The sequence below is a fragment of the Candoia aspera genome, chromosome 1, assembly GCF_035149785.1.
Source record: "Candoia aspera isolate rCanAsp1 chromosome 1, rCanAsp1.hap2, whole genome shotgun sequence".
Taxonomy (NCBI): Eukaryota; Metazoa; Chordata; class Lepidosauria; order Squamata; family Boidae; genus Candoia; species Candoia aspera.
In genome coordinates, this window is record NC_086153.1 from 290019819 (window position 1) to 290041099 (window position 21281).

Sequence of the window (21281 nt, forward strand, 5' to 3'; positions counted from 1 at the left end):
TTCTCTTAGCCTTCCTTATGGTCCAGCTCTCGCAGCCATATGTTACTACGAGGAACACCATTGTTTTAACAATGCGGACCTTTGTTGTCAGCGTGATGTCTCTGCTCTTAACTATTTTATCGAGATTTGTCATTGCTCTTCTCCCAAGGATTAAGCGTCTTCTGATTTCCTGACTGCAGTCAGCATCCGCAGTAATCTTCGCACCTACAAATACAAAGTCTTTCACTGCTTCTACATTTTCTCCCTCTATTTGCCAGTTATCAATCAAGCTGGTTGCCATAATCTTGGTTTTTTTGAGGCTTAGCTGCAAGCCAGCTTTTGCACTTTCTTCTTTCACCTTCATCATAAGGCTCCTCAGTTCCTCTTCGCTTTCAGCCATCAAAGTGGTATCATCTGCATATCTGAGATTGTTAATGTTTCTTCCAGCGATTTTAACCCCAGTCTTGGATTCCTCAAGCCCAGCATGTCGCATGATGTGTTCTGCGTACAAATTGAATAGGTAGGGTGAGAGTATACAGCCCTGTCATGCTCCTTTCCCAATCTTAAACCAGTCCGTTGTTCCGTGGTCTGTTCTTACTGTTGCTACTTGGTCGTTATACAGATTCTTCAGGAGGCAGACAAGATGACTTGGTATCCCCATACCGCTAAGAACTTGCCACAATTGGTTATGGTCCACACAGTCAAAGGCTTTAGAATAGTCAATAAAACAGAAATAGATGTTTTTCTGAAACTCCCTGGCTTTTTCCATTATCCAGCGGATATTGGCAATTTGGTCCCTAGTTCCTCTGCCTTTTCTAAACCCAGCTTGTACATCTGGCAATTCTCGCTCCATGAATTGCTGAAGTCTACCTTGCAGGACCTTGAGCATTACCTTACTGGCAAGTGAAATGAGTGCCACTGTTCGATAGTTTGAACATTCTTTAGTGTTCCCCTTTTTTGGTATGGGGATATAAGTTGATTTTTCCAGTCTGATGGCCATTCTTGTGTTTTCCAAATTTGCTGGCATATAGCATGCATTACCTTGACAGCATCATCTCGCAAGATTTTGAACAGTTCAGCTGGGATGCCGTTGTCTCCTGCTGCCTTGTTATTAGCAATGCTTCTTAAGGCCCATTCAACCTCACTCTTCAGGATGTCTGGCTCTAGCTCACTGACCACACCGTCAAAGCTATCCCCGATATTGTTATCCTTCCTATACAGGTTTTCTGTATATTCTTGCCACCTTTTCTTGATCTCTTCTTCTTCTGTTAGGTCCTTGCCATCTTTGTTTTTGATCATACCCATTTTGGCCTGGAATTTACCTCCGATGTTTCTAATTTTCTGGAAGAGGTCTCTTGTCCTTCCTATTCTATTGTCTTCTTCCACTTCCGTGCATTGCTAGTTTAAAAATAATTCCTTATCTCTTCTGGCTAACCTCTGGAATTTTGCACTTAATTGGGCATATCTCCCCCTATCACTGTTGCCTTTTGCTTTCCTTCTTTCTTGGGCTACTTCTAATGTCTCAGCAGACAGCCACTTTGCCTTCTTGGTTTTCTCTTTCTTTGGGATGTATTTTGTTGCCGCCTCCTGAACAATGTTGCGAACTTCTGTCCAGAGTTCTTCCGGGACCCTATCTACTAAGTCCAGTCCCTTAAATCGATTCTTTACCTCCACTGCATATTCCTGAGGGATATTAGTGAGCTCATATCTAGCTGATCTGTGGGTCTTCCCTAATCTCTTTAGTCTGATCCTAAATTGTGCAAGAAGAAGTTCGTGATCAGAACTACAGTCAGCTCCAGGTCTTGTTTTTACCGACTGTATAGATGACCGCCACCTTTGGCTGCAAAGGATGTAGTCAATCTGATTTCGGTGTTGTCCATCTGGTGAAGTCCATGTATAAAGCCGTCTCTTAGGTTGTTGGAAGAGAGTGTTTGTTATGCAGAGTGAGTTGTCTTGGCAAAATTCTATCAGCCTATGTCCTCCTTCGTTTTGTTTTCCTAGGCCATGCTTGCTTGTAATTCCAGGTGTCATTTGACTGCCCACCTTAGCATTCCAGTCTCCCGTGATGAAAATAACATTTCTTTTAGGCGTGTTGTCCAGTAGGTGCTGCAGATCCTCATAGAACTGCTCTACTTCAGCTTCTTCAGCATCTGTGGTTGGGGCGTATATTTGGATCACTGTGATGTTAGATGGCTTGCCCTGAATTCAAATTGAGATCATTCTATCGTTTTTCGGATTGTATCCAAGCACTGCTTTAGCCACTTTACTATTAATTATGAAGGCTACTCCATTTCTTCTGTGGTCCTCTTGTCCACAATAGTAGATCTGGTGGTCATTTGATGTGAAGTGGCCCATTCCAGTCCATTTCAGTTCACTGACGCCCAAAATGTCTACCTTTAATCTTGACATCTCACCAATAACCACATCCAATTTTCCCTGGCTCATAGATCTTACATTCCAGGTTCCAATGGCGTGTTGATCCTTAGAACATCGGATTCGCCGTTTACCACCAGCACCGTCAGCCGCTAGCCGTCCTTTCGGCTTTGAGCTAGCTGCATCATCACATCTGGGGCTAGTTGAACTCATCCTCTGTTCCTCCCCAGTAGCATTTTGACCATCTTCCGACCTGTGGGTCTCATCTTCCGATGGTATACCGACATATCTCTGGTTGTACTGATCCATTTAGTTTTCATGGCAAGAATACTGGGGTGGGTTGCCATTACCTTCCCCAGGGATCGCATTTGGTCTGACCTCTCTGTCATGACCTTCCCGTCTTGGGTGGCCCTTCACGGTTTAGCTCATGGCATCGTTGAGGTGCTCAAGCTCCAGCACCATGACAAGGTAATGATCCTTTGCTGAAGAAAATCAAGAATTGCGTTCTCTAAATCCCGCACACCTTATTTTTTAGCTACTGCTTGACATTTTTACAGTGACACTTTGGGGTAGTGCATTGAAATTGCTTTTAAATGAATATGCAGGAGAAGCAAAGTGTTACTGTTAAGGAGATGCTCCATTTTTTTGGTAAAAGTCCTAGACGTATTTAACACTGGTATATTACTTTCACCAATTATAGCCCTTTCAGGAACTCTGGTTCAAAATAGTTGTCTCCAGTGCAGTATTGTAATAGGCAGCATTAAGAGGCATTGGTGTGTCAAAGGCCTCATAATGAATTCATGGCAGAGGTGAAATCTGAGTGAAGGTTTTTTTTGTCATTTAGATTCAGTATCATAGTTGTGCCCCTATTAAACTGTGGTGAAAAGTTGCTCACTCTTGGTGAATTTCAACTACTAGTTGAAATTCAGGGCTTAATTCGAGAAATGCCTGGAATGTCATAGATACAAACGTACGTAAGATTTAGCCATTAAGGTGTTGGATTAAGACTGAAGACACTTGGGATGGTCACTCTCAACCGTGAAAACTAAGCGAGTGGGCCAATCACTGTCTCAGCACAACATTTGTCTGTTTGTTTGTTTAAATAATTTATATGGTTGCCCATCTAACACTAGTAAATCTGGGTGGCTGACAAATAGTGCATTTTTAAAAAAATAAAACCAAGAGCCAGTTTGGTCTAGTGGTTAAGGCATCAGACTAGAAACCAGGAGGCCATGAGTTCTAGTGCTGCCATAGGCATGAAAGCTGGCTGGGTGAAGTTGGGCAAGTCACTCTCTTTCAGCCCTTAGAAGAAGGCCATGTCAAACCACTTATAAAAAACCTTGCCAAGAAAACTGCAGGGATTTGTCCAGGCAGTCACCGAGAATCGGACACAATTGAATGGATATAAATAAATAAATAAAACCAATAAAAAAGGAGGCAAAATTCAATTTAAAAGGATCATAATACAATAATCAAAGGACTTCACAATAATTCACAGTGCTGAAAAACGCATGTTGGGCTCCACTAATATTCTGGCCCTAATGCCTGAAGGAAAAGCCAGGTCTTCATAGCCTTACAGAAGGCTAATAGGTTTGGGGCCCTCTGGATCTCACAGTGAAGGCTGTTCCAAAGGATAGGTGCAGCGACAGAGAAGTCATACAGGTTTTTTAAATGTCCTCATTTGTTATGAGGGAAAAAAGGGAGAGAGTACTTTGTACATTATCTTGAACTCCTGAAGAAAAGGCAGGATATAAATCTGGAAGCTGGAAAAGTGAGCTCTAGTTCTCCCTTAGACAAGGAAGCCAGGTGGGTGTCTTTAGGTCAGTCACTTCCTCTCAGCCCAACCCACCACATACAGTTGATGTGGGGAAAATAGGAGGAGGGAGTATTATGTTCGCTGCCTTGGGTTATACAAATAAAGGCGGGATAACAAAATCTCATCAAATAAATGTAATAGTCATTTGAATATGTTGTACAAACATTTTTTTCCTCTTTAGGATGAAAGTTTCCTTGTTCAGTTTGCAGGAAACTGTATTTAAAAGTGGCAGGAGAAACCAAGAACAAAAGCATTTCTGCTACAGGCATCTAATTCCTCCTATATGTAACTCTTCCTTATCCCATTCTTCCACAAAATGGGAAAATAGAAGGAATAAAAGGTTATTCCCTGGGTCCAGAACTGTTCCTTACATTGGTGTTTTATTTTACAAGGACTGCAAAGGAATCTTTTGTTTGCTTCATTATATAGTATTTCACTTCACAAAGCTGTTGCAAGTACTGATTTCTCAGTATATAGTCTTCTGCTGTTTGCTGCTCATTCAGATCTCTTGCTTTGTGTCACTGATGATGGATTGGGCCAGCAACAGATTCTTAGCATTGCAGTTTCATTCCTCATGTGTCTACAGCTGACCAGTTTGAGTGGACAAGGAGGCTTCCTCACACGCACAACACATATACCCTGCTCTAGGACATAAGCATGCTTTGATTTTGACGCTAGAGTTGTTATACTGTCATCCAAAGTAGCAGGACAGCAAATAGAAATTGGAGAATGGGCCTAGTATTGAATTACTGTGATGAATATTGGATTATATTAAGAGATGATAACCCCTGTCTGGATAAATTTACAGAAGTTTCTGGGCAATCCCTGGAGATCAACTATGGAAAATCCATCACAACGTTGAAAATAAGATTAGTCAAAGCTGTACAGAACAGCTTCTTTATCTTTTGGTAGACTATTCAGTCATCTTTGCAGGCCATATATAAGCTGTAAGCTACATGCAGGAACATTTTACATGTATGTAATAGACAAAAAAGTCTAGATACTTATGTTTCATTGAAAATATGCAGTAAAAACTCAGTAGCATTATGAGTTGTTGAGAAAGTGGTCGCACGGCAGCTTCAAAGGGCTCTGGATGAAGTGGATTATCTGGACCCCTTTCAGTCAGGATTCAGGCCGGGATACAGGACTGAGATGGCATTGATTGCGCTCTAGGCAGGAGCGCGATTGGGGCAGTGCTTCCATCCTTGCTCTTCTTGACCTCTCGGCGGCCTTCGATACTATTGATCATGGTATCCTTCTGGACCGGCTTTGGGAGTTGGGGGTGGGTGACACTGTGTTGTGCTGGTTCTCTTTCTTCTGGGTTCGGTTCCAGTCAGTGTTGGTAGGAAGGGAGAGGTCCAGTCCATGGCCCCTACTGTGTGGGGTGCCACAAGGCTCGGATCTCTCACCCCTCTTATTTAACATCTACATAAGGCTGCTGGGTGAGGTGATCTGACGGTTTGGGGACACCCAGCTTTATATCTCCTCCCTGGGCTGTCTGATGCCGTGGATGTCCTATCTCAGGGCTCCGGTTCAACCCAAGCAAGACTGAGTGGCTTTGGGTATTTGGGTCTCCCAGTACCAAGGTTTTTCCATCTTTGGTTCTGGACAGGGTGGCACTGCCCCAGACAGACCCGGTGCGCAATCTGGAGGTCCTTTTGGACTCATGGCTCCTGCTGGAAGAGCAGGTGGCAACCGTGGCTAAGGGCCTTTGCACACCTTCAGGTAGTGCACCAGTTGCGCCCATTCCTGGAATGGGAGGCTCTACTCACTGTCACCCATGCCCTTGTGACCTCCCCTTTGGACTGTTGCAATGCGCTCTACATGGCACTGCCCTTGAAGAGCATTCGGAAGCTTCAGCTGGTACAGAATGCAGCTACCCGGGTTGTAAATAGTGTCGGCTACTCAGCACATGTAACACCTCTGCTTCAGGAGCTGCATTGGTTGCTGGTGTGTTTCCCGGTGCAATTCAAGGTGCTGCTTGTCACCTTTTAAGCCCTTCATGGCTTGGGACCGGGTTAACTTAGGGACTGTCTTTTCCCAGTTTTTTCTACCCATCCAATCCGATCCAGCAGGATGGGAATACTCTGGGTCCCATCAGCCAAGGAATGTTGGCTGGCGGGGACCAGGAAACGTGCCTTTTCTGCTGTGGCACCTGCCCTCTGGAACATCCTTCCTCCTTAGATTAGGATGGCTCTGACCCTTTTGGCTTTTCGGAAGGCCTTGAAGACCTGGCTTTGTGCCTGGGCCTGGGGCCCCAAGCATGCCAGGGCCCCGTTTCATGGTTGTGCTGACACCAATGGTTTTAAGATCTCTTGGCTGTATTTATATTTAATTTTCTGTATTGTTTTAATTGTTCAATTGTTTTTATTGTTGTTAGCCACCCAGAGTCACTGGTCTGAGATGGGCAGCTATATAAAATAAATAAATAAATAAATAATCCCTTGTTAAATCAATATCCAGCTAATACTTCTGAGGATCATACTCTCCAGTTCTATTTTGCAGATTACAATTTATGTTGTTTCTACAATCCAAAAATGAGAGACCTTTAACCTCTACTGTAAGTAGGATGTTGTCCATAAGGCTTCCCCATATCCTTCCCCAAATCTCCCTCAGAGAGCTAGTCCCTCTAGGCAAGTCTCAGAAGGACATGTATTTGTCCTTCAATACATGCGAAAAAAGAGAGTTCTTCCATTCTGGAGGAAAGTTTGGGAAAAATGGAGGGCCCAACAACTATGGCATTTGGTGGCCAGGAGGTGCCCTGGGAGATAATCTGTCTCTTTGGTTTGATAGGGTTCCCTGTCTTTTCCAAGGACTCCTTAAAGAGGGTTAATGTTCCATACTATTGCTACTTCTATGGATTAATAATAGTTCTTAAAGCATTCTTTTGTGGTCTTGATTCCTTTTTATTTCAAAATGTCTTGTTCTTCAGTGGAAACCACACATAAGCTAAATTTAAATGGAAAAAAAAAGTATGTCCTCATTAAATCATATCACAGAAGAATAAACAAAAATTGTTCCCCTCAAAATACTTTGTAATGCATATTTTGCATTATTTATTTATGAATGTATAAATTGCTTGGAGACAATGTACAAACATAACCTTTTTTATAGACTATATGCAATAATAAAAGTAACATACAATGATATGCAGTAAAAGAAATACAATATATAGCTATGGTTAAAACAATATTATATTCCTGGCACAGGGAGCTCTACAGGATTCAAGTCCCAAAGGCCTTCCAGAAAAGCCAAGTTTTTATGAGCTTCTGGAAGGCCATGAAAGGGGGAATTACCTTTGCCTTGAGGTGCAAGCTATTCCTCAGAAAATGCCTGCATTCATGCCCCTTCCCACTGCACCTCTCATTAGATGGTGAATTTCAGCAGGCATTCTCTGTGCCCTCAGACTGAATGAGTAGACTCTATATGGGATACGCAGGCTCAGAGACACTCAGGCCCCGAGACATATAGGATGTTGTAATAACGAGCACCTTGGATTTAATATCAGCAGCTGGTGGTACTCCTAGGTGTTACATAGGAATAATTACACTGCCCAGTAAACATAGAGGCCAGTGCACTTTGCACCACCTGAAGTTCCTTGCTGGTCTTCAAGGCCAGCCCCATGTAAAGTAAATGACAATAATCCATAGAGGAGTTGATCAAGGCTTGAGTAGTCAACTTTAGTACCCTTTGTTCTAGATAAGGGCCCAACTGGCAAACCAGCATAAGCTGGGCAATGGCCTTCCTAGCCACAGCCTCTACTTGCTGTTCCAACAAGAGCTGTGAGTCCAGGAATATGCCTAAATTGCAGGTTTGCTTTCCATAAGAGAGCAGCATTCCATCAAGAGTGAAAGACGGTATAATTCCAGAATCAGAGTCATATGTTGAGATGGACGGGTTGAGATGTCTTGCTTGGGTTGTGTCTAAGCCTGTTCTTCCCCATCCCTACCCTGACAGCATCCAAACTGTCAGGACTTCCACTGCATCTCCCATCCTGGGGTGGAGGTGTAGAACTGGGTATAATTTGCATACTGATGATACCTCACTTCATACTGGTAGATTACCTCTCCCAATGGTTTCTTAGAGTTAATCCAGATAGGAGAGAGGGCTGAGTCCTGAGACTCCCCATAATGGATGGTCCAAAGTCTAACCCCTTCCTCCCTGACAACTGATTAGAATATCCTGCTCAGGAAGGGGAACACTGCCTTCAACTCCCAACTTCTCGTAGGCAGTCTAGAAGGATACTGTAATTGACTCTCAAAAGCTGCTGAGAGATCTAGCAAGTCAAGGATGGTTGTGTGAGAATGAGCCATAGACTAGACAACTGTCATGCAAAAGGTATCTCATCCCACAGAAACAAAAGGGGCATGGAAAGCATTTCAGAAGGGACCCTCCCTAGTTTTCGGGAAAGTAAAAGTAAAGGAGAGGAGAAATATTTTCAGACTTACAAGATTCTGTTACTGTAACCTTACAATAAAGGTAGCGTTAGAACTCATGGCTTGTGTTTCTTGTCTGGATTATCTTGAAGGGCTGACATGCTTTTGTTGTTTATTCGTTTAGTCGCTTCCGACTCTTCGTGACTTCATGGACCAGCCCATGCCAGAGCTTCCTGTCGGTCGTCAACACCCCCAGCTCCCCCAGGGAGGAGTCCGTCACCTCTAGAATATCATCCATCCCCCTTGCCCTTGGTTGGCCCCTCTTCCTTTTGCCCTCCACTCTCCCTAGCATCAGCATCTTCTCCAGGGTGTCCTGTCTTCTCATTATGTGGCCAAAGTATTTCAGTTTTGCCTTTAATATCATTCCCTCAAGTGAGCAGTCTGGCTTTATTTCCTGGAGTATGGACTGGTTTGATCTTCTTGCAGTCCAAGGCACTCTCAGAATTTTCCTCCAACACCACAGTTCAAAAGCATCTATCTTCCTTCTCTCAGCCTTCCTTATGGTCCAGCTCTCACAGCCATATGTTACTACGGGGAACACCATTGCTTTAACTATGTGGACCTTTGTTGTCAGTCTCTGCTCTTAACTATTTTATCGAGATTTGTCATTGCTCTCCTCCCAAGAATTAAATGTCTTCTGATTTTCTGGCTGCAGTCAGCATCCGCAGTAATCTTCGCACCTAGAAATACAAAGCCTGTCACTGCCTCTATGTTTTCTCCCTCTATTTGCCAGTTATCAATCAAGCTGGTTGCCATAATCTTGGTTTTTTTGAGGTTTAGCTGCAAGCCAGCTTTTGCACTTGCTTCTTTCACCTTCATCATAAGGCTCCTCAGTTCCTCTTCGCTTTTCAGCCATCAAAGTGGTATCGTCTGCATATCTGAGATTGTTAATGTTTCTTCCAGCGATTTTAACTCCAGCCTTGGATTCCTCAAGCCCAGCATGTCGCATGATGTGTTCTGCGTACAAGTTGAATAGGTAGGGTGAGAGTATACAGCCCTGTCGTGCTCCTTTCCCAATCTTAAACCAGTCCATTGTTCCATGGTCTGTTCTTACTGTTGCTACTTGGTCGTTATACAGATTCTTCAGGAGGCAGACAAGATGACTTGGTATCCCCATACCACTAAGAACTTGCCACAATTTGTTATGGTTCATACAGTCAAAGGCTTTAGAATAGTCAATAAAACAGAAATAGATGTTTTTCTGAAACTCCCTGGCTTTTTCCATTATCCAGCGGACATGCTACCACTATCCAAATCTTGCTACAAGTCAACCATGAGAATGACAAATGGGGTTTCAGTCCCATGCCCAGGTCTGAATCCTAACTGCCATTATCTAGAAAATTAATTTCTTCCAGACTTCTCTGTAGCTGTTGCCCCATCTCCTTTTCCACAATCTTCTCCACAAAGAGGAGGTTGGATAAAGGATGATAATACACTAATATAATTAGATCATAGGCAGACTTCTTGAGGAGTGTCTCTTTTAACACTCCTGGCAACCCTCAAAGAAGTGTTGACAATTGCCTGGATCTACCCGCAAGCTCCCTTCTGGTTGCTTCAACTAGATAGGAGGGACAGGGGTCAAGGCTGCACGTGCTGCAGCTAAAGCTTCAAAGAACCATGTCTACTTCCTCAGGAATCATAAGCTCAAAAACCTCCCAGGCAACCCTGCAGGCCTGACACCTCAATGTATCCTGTCCACCCAACTTCCAACTCACAGCAGATATGAGTGATTGAAATGATCACTACGAAATGATCAGCCAGACCAGCACAGCTTGCACTGATTGGTTCTTCCAAACAGATCATCTTTAACAATGCAGCTGGCTGACATTCCACAGATACAATAAGGGTAAAAAGTAATTCCTCTCCGCCATCCTTATCACTCAAAATAGACTTGAACCTGAGCTCATTCCTGCATCTGGTCATATTTGCTTCTTTTCTTTTGCCCACTGTCACTCTTGGAGTCTCTTACCCACTTAATTTCCCTGATTATGTTTGGTATATGGCTGCATATATTAATAAACAATAATTTCCCAGAGCTCCTCAGAAAACCAAGAAGCTGCCTGGAATCAGTGCTGTGGAGAGGCCATTCAGAAACAATCCTATCTAGTGCTCTTCTGGCCATTAGGTTCCATAGTTCATCTAGGCATTCAACAGAACTGCCCTCTAGGTCACTGGGAAATTCCCCAAATCCTATCTGAAGCCCTCTGGATCCATCAGGTCCTTGAGGTAGGATATTTGAATGGGCCCATCCTTCCCATAGAAACCAGGGGCTCCAGTCAACTCCATTGTCACAAAGAAGTGATCTGTCCATGACCAAGGAACTGAAGGAAATTTTACCCAATATGAGGGGAATCAACCAGGACTAGCAATGTAGGTGAATCTGCAACAGCTCCTCAATGAAATTAGCTAGTTGAAATAGGGATGCTGCTGTGCAGCTGGAAGGATGGTACAGAAGCAGCACCAGCAGCATATCCCCAAGGCCCAACTTCATAAATACAGTTTCATACTCGGCCACCTGTGGAACAGCTTCTTCCTAATTACCAGGGTCTTGTGGTACACAATTGTCACTCCACCTTCCCTCCACAGAGTTATGACTGACTCACTACATGAAAGAAGCTGAATAGATCTCAGTGTGGGATATTCCCCATTCCTCATCCAGCCAGGTTTTGGAAATACACTCACTTCATTTCACATAGGGAAGCTTTCAGTGCATTGATGTAACAAGAGCTTTTGTTTTTCAGCCAACTTCTTGCAGATCCTGATGCTAATTAGAGGTGAGAGAGAGTGACTGGCCCAAGGTGAGCCAGCTGGCTTCCGTGCCTAAGGGAGAATTAGAACCTGAGTCTCCTTGCTTCTAATCCAACATCTTAACCACTACACCACACTGGCTCTCAAAAGCAGTACTTTAGCACGGTAATTTATTCAAACTGACAGGTAGCAGATTTAAAAGAAAGCAAGGAAGTATTTTCATAACATATAATTAACTAGACAGATCCATTTCTATAGGATGTTGCAAAGGTTATTACCATCAATGGTCTTAAAAAGGATTATGTAAAAGATGAGAGGGACAGATGTACTTGTTAATAACAAGAAAAAGAACTGCAGCACTTGTATTTAAAGACTATAAAATCTTAATTCAAAAATAGTGAGGTCTGTGCTATCCAGAGGTGATGCTCTCAGAAGCTGAAGTTGTGTAATGGCTGAGGGAAAGACAAGCATCCCATGCTCAGATGTACACACATCTTCATTTTCAGTTGTCATGTTCCCTTAACTGGGTTTTTTGCTGAAAAGAGATTTTAGAACTAAACATTTCAGGTTAAGCTTTAACCTGCATTTGTCATTACCCAAGATTGCGGATAACAGCTTTCAGTAAATAACAATCATGTTAAGTTTTTTAATGGCTGTAACATTTATTTTTAGTTTTAATGATGAAAGGGTTAGATCTGGATGCATTAGTACTCTGCATGGGTGGGATGTAATTGTTAGAAGCCCTCATTTCCATCTAATCCCACCAAGCTGCAGATTTTCTCCTGTATCAACCATTATTGCAAACCATAACAAATTGTGGCAAGTTCTTAATGGTATGGGGATACCAAGTCATCTTGTCTGCCTCCTGAGGAATCTGTATAACGACCAAGTAGCAACAGTAAGAACAGACCACGGAACAACAGACTGGTTTAAGACTGGGAAAGGAGTACAGCAGGGTTGTATACTGTTTAAAAGATCTTATCAGCTGTTTCTCAGCCTCTATTCTGGATCTGGGGATCCAGTGGCAATACATAAGCCTGATTTGAACACCTTGTTTGGATCTGACACCCTGGTGCTGCTTTATTCCTTGGGCATCACTTTATTAAACCTCTGTAGTTGGAGGGTTCTAGGCACAAAGATTACTGCAAATGCTGACTGCAGCCAGAAAATCAGAAGACATTTAATTCTTGGGAGGAGAGCAATGACAAATCTCGATAAAATAGTTAAGAGCAGAGACATCACACTGACAACAAAGGTCCACATAGTTAAAGCAATGGTATTCCCTATAGTAACATATGGCTGCAAGAGCTGGACCATAAGGAAGGCTGAGAGAAGGAAGATAGGTGCTTTTGAACTGTGGTGTTGGAGGAAAATTCTGAGAGTGCTTTGGACTGCAAGAAGATCAAACCAGTCCATACTCCAGGAAATAAAGCCAGACTGCTCACTTGAGGGAATGATATTCAAGGCAAAACTGAAGTACTTTGGCCACATAATGAGAAGACAAGACACCCTGGAGAAGATACTGATGCTAGGGAGAGTGGAAGGCAAAAGGAAGAGGGGCCAACCAAGGGCAAGATGGATGGATGATATTCTAGAGGTGACGGACTCGTCCTTGAGGGAGCTGGGGGTGGCGATGACCAATAAGAAGTTCTGGCGTGGGCTGGTCCATGAAGTCACGAAGAGTTGGAAGCGACTGAACGAATAAACAGCAACAACGATCAATTTGTAGCATCAAATCCCTTGTTTTCATATAAATTAGTTTTCATCATTATTTATTAGCATTATTATGCATACTTCTAAATTGTCCAGTAACCACAGTTCTCTGGATGGTATACAAATCAATTACAAATTATATCCCTTTTATTTTCCTTGTAGAATCCCAAATAATGTAGATGAACTTCTCAGTTGCCTTCCCATCAATGCATTGACCATGCCCCAATTTGCTTAGCTTCAAAAGATGGCAGCTTCATGCATTCTGAGACCATACCATTGGGTCTGTCAATTGTTCCTTTCCTGCTTTATTTCTATTACATTTGACATATATATATATATATATATATATATATGTCAATCTGATTTTCAATCATTGCAACATCTGATTCAACTCATTTTGTGTTAAATATTCATATTTTGGAATTGATTCCTTTTCCAGAGATCAGGAAACATTTCATGAAGGTTTTTTTTAATTTCTTAAGTAATTAAAATTATCTATCTGTTAAAATTATAATCAAGTTGGGATAATATCTTTAATCACCTTATAGCCCCACTCTCCTCAGTAACTACTGAGTTGCATCAAAATCACATTTCAGCCATTTTTTTTCTGCTTACAATCAAGCAGAAGAAAACTAATACAGTGGATTATAGCTCTTTAAGCTAAATTAAAAAAAAAAAATTCCAAATAAAGAAATAGCTCATCAGGCTGTGCCATTGATAAGGACTAGAGGGAAACAGTTTAATGAAAGAAAAGGTTTGTTTCTGTTCTGAATTCAATGAGATGTTGGGAATTACCATGGAATTCTCAACTTCTGAGTTCTCTCCCTCCTGTTAACTACTTTTAATTTTCTTTCTGTATTTTGGGAGCTTTTAAAAGGGCACCTTGGAGATGTGGAAGCAATTGTGGAGTTTTTATAGGTGCCCCAAGAGCTTCTATCACCTCATTAGTTCACCTTGTTTTACAGTTTTTATTTCTATTTATTTAGTGTTTCTCCAAAGGATTTTTTTCCAGGAAAAGCTTCATAACTCTTTCAGAGGAGCAAGTAGCACTTCCTCTTCTAAGAGACAATTATGACTTCCTCAGGCACCCAGTCAGCTGTACGGCTTAGAGGGAGAGGCTGTGGCTTAGTAGTAAAGCAGCTGTTATTTATGTCGAAGGACCCATGTTCAGTTCTTGGTATCTCCAAGTCTCAAAAAATTCCACTGAGAAACCCTAGAGATTTGTTTGCTATTCTATCAACAATATTGCTATTGATATCGATGGTCTGACACTCTATAAGATAGATTCCTATGATTCTGTGTAATAGTGTGAGGAAGGAAAGGGGCTGAGTAAACAAATGGTAGGCCACACCTGTCAAAATACCTTGTATGCATACTTAGTTCATAATAACTATGAATCAGTTCTTGCCTCCACCACAATTTCAGTATGTTGTCAACCACTCTTAGCAATTTAGCTTCTTTTTATTCTTCCAAGAACTGCAATATAGTTGTAGACAGAAATCAGTGAATGTCATCATTCAGGATTCATTTATTACAGTACTGCAATTTTATTTAAAATGTACTTTTCTAAACTGCCCTTTTGCAGTTTTTTAAAATCACAACTGGCCCCTAGGGAAGCTAATGAACATTAAACAAACCTTCATAATCTTTAAAACGTTATTTATGTTTCTTTGCGCATAATCTCTAAAGCTTTGTAATACTATGAGCCATTAATCAGCCTCTTCTCCCAAAGTCTCATATCAAGCCTATTAGCAATTATCATGCACAAGGTTTTAAGTGTATTTTTTTTAACTTAGGGATGCCAGCTATATAGTAAGATTTGGAGGAGAGAGGATCTCCTGTACACAGTGAATGTCTGCTAAGGGCACATCCAGAGAGCCATGTTAATGTGGTTGGCTCTAGTCCATACGACAGCATAAAACAAGCTGGCAGAAATTTGCTCTGCCTCTATAGCTGGTCACTACCCTGCCTCAGTAACAAAGCCAATGAGCGGTACTGTACTGTCCTAACAGTTTGTTACAAGGCAAATTAAGGTACAGCAATTGTCCCTGCCCCTAAAGTGGGCTAGAATGGCAAGTTTAGCCATCTGGCAGAATCTTTACAATTTAGTTTTGAGAGACCCTGGCCTATTTTTTTCTCCAGCAATATCAAGATCTCTAGAGAAAGTGGTAGATTAGGACCTCTTAAAGCAGCCTTTCAACCCTGGAGGAACCCTATCACTTTCTTAGTGTGGTGGTATACCATTTTCTCCAGCAATTTACCCCTTCCTGTAGCAGTACCAAGTTCATTAAAGAAAGTAAGGCAGAGATCCTGTGGAGTCCTTGGTGCTCTCTGAGCCTGGTTGTTTTCTTGCAGACGTTTCATTGCCAGACTAGGCAACATCTTCAGTGCAAAGAGGGAGTGGGCCTTGCTCTCTGTTTATATACCGTGGTTTGCCCTGCTTGTGTTGGTGGGGGTGTTGTTCTCTCCTTGGGAGTTCCTTGATTGGGCTGTTGTTTGCTGCTTGGTTGATTGACTGAGTTAATAGTTCCTTGATTAGGGTATATTGTGCTGTTTGATTGGTCACCTGGTATTAATCCTAGTGTTAATCTTTGCATATCTGGGTGTTGATTTCTGGCAAGGGAGTGTACTGGTCTTTTGGCTTTTCTATTGTCTCTTTTGAATGGTATGTAAATGTTGTTTACTGCTATGTGTCTGTTGATGGCTGCTTTGTCTGAGTGCCAGGCTTCCAGGAATTCTCTGGTGTTTTTGGATTTGGCTTGGTGTAGGATGCTCACTGTTTCCCAGTTGAAACTATGGTTGAGTCTGTCTATGTGTTGCGAGATTAAGGAGTTCTCGTCGTGTCTTCTGACTGCCAGTTGGTGTTCATGGATGCGCTCTGCCAGTCTTCTGCCTGTCTCTCCTACATAGTGGCTGTTACAGTCCTTACACTGTATGTTGTAGAGAACTCCTACTACTTTGTCCTTTGGGTTGCTTAAGATGTTTTGAAGTGTTAGTTGGTTTATGTGCTATAGTGATGCTGTGTGGTTGTAACAGACTGTTGGTAGTTTCTGAGATGTTTCTGATGTATGGCAGTGTTATCCTTATCATGGCTTCTGTTGGTTGAGTTGTAGTGGGTTGAGTGGTAAGGCACTTTTTGATAAAGTTGAGAGGGTATCCATTTTGCTGGAAGATGCTATATAGATGATCTGTTTCCTTTTTCTGGTGTTCAGGGTTGCTGCAGTGTGTAAGCACTTGTCTGAATAATGTTCTTACACAGGTCCTCTTGTGGGAGGTTGGATTGTTACTTTGGTAATGGAGCACTTGGTTGGTGTGGGTAGCTTTCCTGTAGACTTGTGCTTCTGACTTGAAATCATTTCCTGTACTGATGAGGACCCCTTTCAGTCAGGTTTCAGGCCAGGATATGGGACAGAAACTGCATTGGTCGCACTTATGGATGATCTCTGGCGGGAGCAGGATGGAGGCAGTGCATCCATCCTCACTCTCCTTGACCTCTCAGCGGCTTTTGATACCATTGATCATGATATCCTTTTGGGATGGCTCAGGGAGTTGGGGGTGGGCGGCGTAGTTCTGCGCTGGTTCACCTCCTTCCTTCAGGGCCAGTCCCAGTTGGTGGTGATAGGAGAGGAGAGATCTGACCCTCGACCCCTCCATTGTGGGGTGCTGCAGGGTTCGGTTCTCTCTCCTCTCTTGTTTAACATCTACATGAAACCACTGGGTGAGATCATCCGTCACCACAGGTTGAGGTATCATCAGTATGCTGATGATACCCAATTATACATCTCCATCCCGGGCGAGGTAAGTGATGCAGTGACTGCCCTTTCTCAGTGCCTGGGGGCTGTGGGGGTCTGGATGGGGAACAACAGGCTTCAACTGAATCCTGGTAAGACAGAGTGGCTGTGGATTGATGGTGCTTCATCTTCTGGGAAATTGTCATCCTTAGTTCTGGATGGGGTTGCACTGCCCCAGACAGACTCAGTGCGTAATCTGGGGGTTCTCCTGGACTCACAACTCCTGCTGGAAGAGTAGGTGGCAGTCGTGGCCAGGAGGGCCTTTGTGCAACTTTGGGTTGTGCGCCAGTTACGCCCATTCCTGGATTGAGAAGCCCTCCGAACAGTCACTCACGCCCTGGTTATCTCCCATATAGACTACTGCAATGCGCTCTACATGGGGCTACCCTTGAAGAGTATCCAGAAGCTTCAGCTGGTCCAGAATGCAGCTGCGTGGGCTATTTTTGGTGCCCCTAGGTCAGCACATATAACACCGTTGCTGTGCGAGCTGCACTGGGTGCCAGTTTGCTTTCGGGTCCAATTCAAGGTACTGGTTATTACCTTTAAAGCCCTACATGGCCAGGTTACCTGAGGGACCGTCTCATCCTCATTACATTGGCCCGCCCCACCCGATCATCCAGAGAGGGCATGTTGCGGACCCCATCCATAAGAGAATTTCATCTGGCAGGGTCAAGGAAATGGGCCTTCTCTGTAGTGGCCCCTGCCCTCTAGAATATCTTGCGGATCTGACCTTCCAGAAGGCCCTGAAGACCTGGTTCTGCTGTCTCGTCTGGGGTGGGAAAGTGAATAACCATTCTTGGAGGTGGCTCGCACCCTAGAGTCCCTCCCACCAGCCTGGATTTTATATCTTTGTTGGATTTTATTTATTTACTGTATTTTATTATAACTGTTTTAATGTTTATATTTTGCGCTGGATTTTACTGTAAACCACCCAGAGCCCCTCTTTTGGGGGAGATGGGTGGTGGCTAAATTTGAGCAATCCAATCAATCAATCAATCAATCAATCAATCAATGTCCAAGAAGGGTAGTGTGTTGTTGCTTTCTTCTTCCCTTGTGAATTTTATTCCATTGAAGATGTTGTTGATGATTTCATGTGTTTCCTCCAGTTGTTCCTTTTTTATTATGACGAATGTGTTATCTACGTACCGGAACCATACTTTGGGTTGTATGTGTGGGAGTGCTATCCTTTCCAGACGCTGCATTATAATCTCTGCTGTGAGTCCTGAAGTAGGTGATCCCATGGGTGTTCCTTTGATCTGTTGGTATATTTGTCCATCAAACTGAAAGTAAGTCGTAAGGCAGAGGGCCTTATGAGAGATATCCTGGTCTAACTGGTCTAACATAGCTTCACCAAGATCACTAAAGAAAACATGCAGAGAGATTCTGCTCTGTGGTCTTTTCTAGTGAGGTTAGTGCTGCTGTTCCTCACTTACTGTCATGTCAACCCAGCAGCACTAAGCAAAATGACCATGCAAGGAAGTTAACAGTGACCTGAGAGGAAGGGGCATGCCCACAGCAGCCAAACCCAGCCAATAGGAGAGGGGCACTACACTTGCCCCTGAAGCATCACACATGATACAAATAGCAAGGCTTGTGTTAGAAGGTAGAAAATACTACTTCCATGCTGATTAAAAAAAAATTACGTTACCTTTGCTCATCTAAGGACCGTGGATAGCAGGAAGGATATAGTGTCATATAGGCATGTACTTAATGGTAAGCAAGGCATTTTCAAGCTGAAATTAAGGGGACATTGAGGTATCCCTTAACTAGGTTCATAATTAAGTTTTGCATTTAGAACAAGGAACTATGCCTTCATGTGTACATAATAAGAACAACATCATTATTTTGCATAGTGGCAGCATTTCATAGAAATAAGGTCCCTAGGAAGAAATCCAGTATCCATCTATCAGTAAAATCAAAAGTAGCCAAAGGATAGAATATAAAAAAACTTCAGTGTAGATCTGGCAGTGAAGCAGATTGTGGTGACCATGGTTTCTATGTCTCATGCGAGTGTAACAAAATGTTGTAGGAGTGATTATTCTCCACTACCCTAAAGGATTTCATGAGTAGAAGTATATTGTTCCCGTAGTCTCAGATCTTATTATTGTAACTGCCCGTTATGTAGCTCAATGTGTAAATATGCTCACTGAAAACTGCAGGGACTTGTCCAGGCAGTCACCAGGAGTCAATATTGACTCAAAGGCACACACACACACACACACACAAGAAATGTGTGCTTCTATTGTATCTTCATTACTTGACAGTTTGCCATGATATTTTGTTTCCAATGCTGTGTTGCACTGTGCTGCACATCATTAACATTTTTGAGGGGACTCTAAGGGGCTCTATCTAAATCTTCATGGGACAGCAGCGGTCCATAGCCTGCGCAGTGCTTTTTGATGACCAGTGGGAATGACTTTCTTTTATAACACTGTGGTGGCATTAGCTACAAACAACTCACTGCACTTGTTCAGAACAAATTGGAATTGAGTCAGATTTATGAAATAGAACAAGAACATCTTAATTCATTTCCAAACAGAAGCTTCTCCAGCCAATTCCAGTACAAGTTAGTGGCATGATGAAACTGACTTTACCTTATACTAGTCAGATTTAATCCTGAAGGAAACTTTTTGAAAAGTAGCACATTCCTGAGAAATAGATTGTATTTTTAACCCTTGACCCCTCCTTAAATGTGGAGATACTGTACATAGTGATATAGATAAGGACTGATACTTTAAAAGAGTTTCAGGAACTTGAAATACTCAAGCAGGTCTCTGCTTGCACAATGGGACTTCTCCTTTACCTTTTGCTTCCTTTAATAGGCTGCACATACCCAAATCTGTTTCAGAAATTTCCCCAGACTTCTGGAGCAAATTCTGGATCTACTGATTGAGCAGAAATTTGTTTAGTGTCAATTCCACTCTATCCATACTGTTGGATATAGCTTCATATTTTTTTTAAAAATTACCATTTCCATTCTTCAGCAAAGGATCGTTACCTTGTCGTGGTGCTGGAGCTTGAGCACCTCAATGATGCCATGAGCTAAACCGTGAAGGGCCACCCAAGACGGGAAGGTCATGACAGAGAGGTCAGACTAAATGCGATCCCTGGGGAAGGTAATGGCAACCCACCCCGGTATTCTTGCCATGAAAACCAAATGGATCAGTACAACCAGAGATATGTCGGTATACCATCGGAAGATGAGACCCCCAGGTCGGAAGATGGTCAAAATGCTACTGGGGAGGAACAGAGGATGAGTTCAACTAGCCCCAGACGTGATGACGCAGCTAGCTCAAAGCCGAAAGGATGGCTAGCGGCCGACGGTGCTGGTGGTGAACGGCGAATCCGATGTTCTAAGGATCAACACGCCATTGGAATCTGGAATGTAAGATCTATGAGCCAGGGAAAATTGGATGTGGTTATTGGTGAGATGTCAAGATTAAAGATAGACATTTTGGGCATCAGCGAACTGAAATGGACTGGAATGGGCCACTTCACATCAAATGACCACCAGATCTACTACTGCGGACAAGAGGACCACAGAAGAAATGGAGTAGCCTTCATAATTAATAGTCAAGTGGCTAAAGCAGTGCTTGGATACAATCCAAAAAACGATAGAATGATCTCAATTCGAATTCAGGGCAAGCCATCTAACATCACAGTGATCCAAATATACGCCCCAACCACAGATGCTGAAGAAGCTGAAGTAGAGCAGTTCTATGAGGATCTGCAGCACCTACTGGACAACACGCCTAAAAGAGATGTTATTTTCATCACAGGAGACTGGAATGCTAAGGTGGGCAGTCAAATGTCACCTGGAATTACAGGTAATCATGGCCTGGGAGAACAAAACGAAGCAGGACATAGGCTGATAGAATTTTGCCAAGACAACTCACTCTGCATAACAAACACTCTTTTCCAACAACCTAAGAGACGGCTTTATACATGGACTTCACCAGATGGACAACACCGAAATCAGATTGACTACATCCTTTGCAGCCAAAGGTGGCGGTCATCTATACAGTCGGTAAAAACAAGACCTGGAGCTGACTGTAGTTCTGATCACGAACTTCTTCTTGCACAATTTAGGATCAGACTAAAGAGATTAGGGAAGACCCACAGATCAGCTAGATATGAGCTCACTAATATCCCTCAGGAATATGCAGTGGAGGTAAAGAATCGATTTAAGGGACTGGACTTAGTAGATAGGGTCCCGGAAGAACTCTGGACAGAGGTTCGCAACATTGTTCAGGAGGCGGCAACAAAATACATCCCAAAGAAAGAGAAAACCAAGAAGGCAAAGTGGCTGTCTGCTGAGACACTAGAAGTAGCCCAAGAAAGAAGGAAAGCAAAAGGCAACAGTGATAGGGGGAGATATGCCCAATTAAATGCAAAATTCCAGAGGTTAGCCAGAAGAGATAAGGA

General features: G+C 42.9%; 1 protein-coding gene across 1 annotated transcript in view; it reads left to right on the forward strand.

The window, feature by feature from the left end:
• The window catches only part of AP4S1 (adaptor related protein complex 4 subunit sigma 1), a 50485-nt gene that overhangs the window by 1445 nt on the left and 27759 nt on the right, over window positions 1-21281 (forward strand). The window lies entirely within an intron of this gene.